This window comes from Nematolebias whitei, chromosome 6, assembly GCF_014905685.2.
Source record: "Nematolebias whitei isolate Nwh7 chromosome 6, NemWhi1, whole genome shotgun sequence".
NCBI classification, from domain to species: domain Eukaryota; kingdom Metazoa; phylum Chordata; class Actinopteri; order Cyprinodontiformes; family Rivulidae; genus Nematolebias; species Nematolebias whitei.
In genome coordinates, this window is record NC_056503.1 from 2,878,708 (window position 1) to 2,882,615 (window position 3,908).

Below are 3,908 nucleotides of genomic sequence, written 5' to 3' on the forward strand. Positions count from 1 at the left end.
CTGTACCACCCAGTACACGTGTCTCGTGTTGACTCATTCCCATTTTTGGTTGGCCAGGATTTTATAAATCGCTTTAACGCGATTATAGATTATGGTGATCAAACAATGTGGACAACAGTGAGCAAACCACTGCCAATAGATACGCCTCCGGAGTGTGACACAGACTGCCCAACAGCAGGTACCGCGGAAGGCACAAAGGACTCCTCAGCCGAGGACACGAACCCGGTGAGTACTCCTCTGACATCATGTGAAACCAAAGAGACCCACCAAGTGGTCCAAACTCTGACTCAACAAGACAGCCTCCTCTGTGAGCTGGAACAGTCAGAGTCCACCAAACACTACCTACCACTGGTAGTTAAGGGTGTAGAGATCCAAGGGTCCCACACCAACGATGCTGTACTGTCTCTGTGGACAGATAAATCAGCAATTAACCGAGCTTTCTACGAAACCTTGGTTCACAAACACGTTGGTCTAGAACTAATTAAAAAAGCTTTCCGCTTTCCATTAGTTCCCAATAGTTCACAGGTAATGACCGCAGAAGGAGTCATTAACCTAAAACTGAACTGGAATCAACGAGAACTGGTTCACCCGTTTCTCGTTATCCAAAACTTACCACATGCATCCTACATAGGCTCTGACATTTTGGTAAGGTTGGGTGTCCATGTGGACACCATCAACAAGGTGCTGTGGTCCCTCAAACCAGCCACAAAGGATACTCCTGTGCTAGACACAGCGAGCCTTAAGGCTGGGCAGACCATTCCAGAGGCCTGCCAAGTTGCTAGCAACCAAGACACCACAGTACCACCACAGGTGATTAACCTAATGGTGCTGATAACGCCAAGGTCGCGGGTTCGGTCCCCGTACGGGCCACCAGTTGTAGTATGACAATATACGAGAGATATATGCATACAATATTCACGAGTTCCTCATCTTTCTGACTGTGTAATGTCGTGCATTGAATTTAACAGAAATGTAACGAGAGACGTTATTTATCTTTGACCCATCAAAATGAATGCGGTCATTTATTTTCAGAATCAAAATTTAACATCAAACATTTACATTAATTTGGCAAAATATGAAAATAATAACAGACAAGTTTCACAGAAAATGAACTTCAATCACGCGGCGGTGACTGAGGACTTTGCTTCAGATATTTCTAAAATATCTGTACTGATTTTATGAGATAGAGGAGAGTTTTAAGATGAAATGGAGATTTATCTTACAGAGAGATATGTGAGGGAATTAATCTGTTTGACCAGAAATTGCACGCTCCATCAGATATCAGCTTGCCCACGGTACACTTGGTCGAAAATAGAACCCTCTACCTGTTGATGATGAAATCAGCGTCGGAGCAGGTTCCTTTCTGACTCTTTTCAGCGTCTCCGTGAGAACTGCCAAACCCTCAGAGAGTCGTACGTGGTGTTCAAACAGAAATTATAATCCCAAAACGTCTCTGGATCATCCTGAACGCGTTTGCACCCAAGAACTCTGAATTCCTTTCATTCTTCAGAACTTCTCAGACTCTAACAGAATCTTTCAACTCCAGCAACTCTCTAGTTCTTCATCTCCTCAGCCTCTGGAATTCTCTGGAATTCTCTGGAATTCCTTCAACTCCTCAACTCCTCAACTCCTCAACTCCTTAACTCCTTAACTCCTTAACTCCTTAACTCCTTAACTCCTCATCTTCTGGAATTCTAACATGAACTGGGAAGTTGCCACATTTTAAATGGGTCGACTTCCGGTTCATTTGAGAGCTTTTGATTGGTCGATGGACCAGGAATAGAGGTGTGGTGTATGATGTAAGATGTTATTAAAAATCAAGGATTGTTTAGTAACGAACAGAAAGATTATTGTAGGACTTCAGACTTCGTGGAGTCTCACACTTATAATCTTCTGAAAAAGTTTAAACATGACATCTTTCTCGGTAAACATTTTAGTTGACCGAAAACCGACCTTTAACATACTTACATTGCAGACAGAAAAATCAAGAAATGCATATTAACCTGATTTCTTCTTTGAATGAGGAATAAAAATCATTACTTACTGTTTATGTAAAATAAAAATGAGTAGTTCTCTTCAACCTGTAAGCATTGAGTGAACTAACACAATTTTGATTATCAAACATTTGTAAAACAGTGATGATCATAAAAATTGTCTTTTCTGCTTGATTAATTCAAGAAAGAAAGTCACCAGATGGCTCAAACTGTATTCAGATCAATGAAATAACAGTCTCTGTCCATCTGATAGATTTGAGGTCATCAGGGTCAGATCAGGGTCAGATCAGGTTCACTACACAAACAAACACAGAATGGCAAATCCAGGTGTACTTTCTATTCGAAGACAACAAAAAAACATGTTAAGGATAGAAATAAGTAGACATTAAAAAAACATGTAGGTAGAGTAGAGTAAGTAAAGACAGCAGCAGAGAGAGGAAATGTGGTCAGTTTGTCCTCCAGCAGTTTTAAGCCTATAGCAGCATAACTAAGGGAAAGCTCAAGAAACCCAAGCCAACTCTAACTATAGGATTTATCAAGAAGGAAAGACTTCAGCCTAATCTTAAAAGTAGACAATGTGTCAGCCTCATGGACAGAAACTGGAAGTTGGTTCCACAAGAGAGGAGCCTGATAACTGAAAGAGCTTACTCCCGTTCTACTTTTGTAAATTCTAGGAACCTCAAGTAAACCTGCAGTCTGAGACTGAAGTGCTCTGTTAGGAAAATATGGAACAATAAAATCTGTAATATAAAATGGAGTTAGGTTGTTGAGAACTTTGTAGGTTAGAAGTAAGATTTTGAATTAATTTTTGAATTTGACAGGGAGCCAAAACTGGAGAAATATAATCTCTACTATCAACTCTCATTAAAACGCTGGCAGCAGCATTTTGGATTAAATTAAGACTTTTTAAATAATTATTTGGGCACCCAGATAATAAGCAATTGTAATAGTCCAACATAGATGTGATAAAAGCATGGATCAGTGGTTCTGCATCGTTTTTAGACATCCATCCATCATCTTTTACCCGCTTCTTCCATTTTGGGTCACGGGGGTCGCCGGTGCCCATGTCCAGCAATCACTGTGTGAGGGGCGGGGTACACCCTGGACAGGTCGCAAGTCCACCACAGGGCCACATAGAGACAAACAACCATTCACTCTCTCACTCACACCTAGGGACTATTTAGAGTTACCAATTAGCCTAACATGCATGTTTTTGGTCTGTGGGAGGAAACCGGCGTACCCGGAGAAAACCCACGCATGCACGGAGAGAACATGCAAACTCCACCCAGAAGGATCCCCAGACCTGAATTTGAACTGGGGACCTGCTCGTTGAGAGGGAGCAGCTCTACCAGTTGTGCCACCGTGCTGCCCCTCATCAGCTCCCATTTTTAGAATACACAGTCAGCTGAAGTTTTTCTCACAAACAGAGACATCTAAAAGCTGAGAGGCATATCAGTCAGAAATGGCAACATAATAATATAGGCATTAGATACAGGTAGCATTAGCATGCTAGCTCTAGAAACAAACAAAGAAACAAACTCACCAGTTCCCACTTTTGGAATACACAGTCAGCTGAAGGTTTTTTCACAAACAGAGACATTGATAGCTTGGTGCCTGAAACGCCGGTCTCGCATCTTTAGAAGTGGTAGCACGTTTTTTATTGTTTAATGATGACACAGCAGCAAGTGACCGCGTCTGAGCAGACTTCTAGCCGGCTTTTAACATGAGGTAAGTGTAAAACCTGTTATATCAAATTTTTGTGTGTCCCTTAAGGACTTCAGGCTGCTCTGAAATCGGTCCGGTGCATGCAGTTTAGTGAAGTAAAAGGCAGTAGAACGTTACAGTATAATACGTGATTTCGTGAATGTATTTATCGAACGTTTTTTAGTTTTGGACATTTGTTATGATGCGTAA

The 3,908-nt window shown here is 41.5% G+C and overlaps 1 protein-coding gene across 1 annotated transcript in view; it reads left to right on the forward strand.

Annotated features, from left to right (window-relative positions):
- Positions 1–3,908, forward strand: part of LOC119411476 (alpha-2-macroglobulin-like protein 1) — a 670,820-nt gene that overhangs the window by 381,070 nt on the left and 285,842 nt on the right. The gene's annotated exons all lie outside the window — the stretch shown is intronic.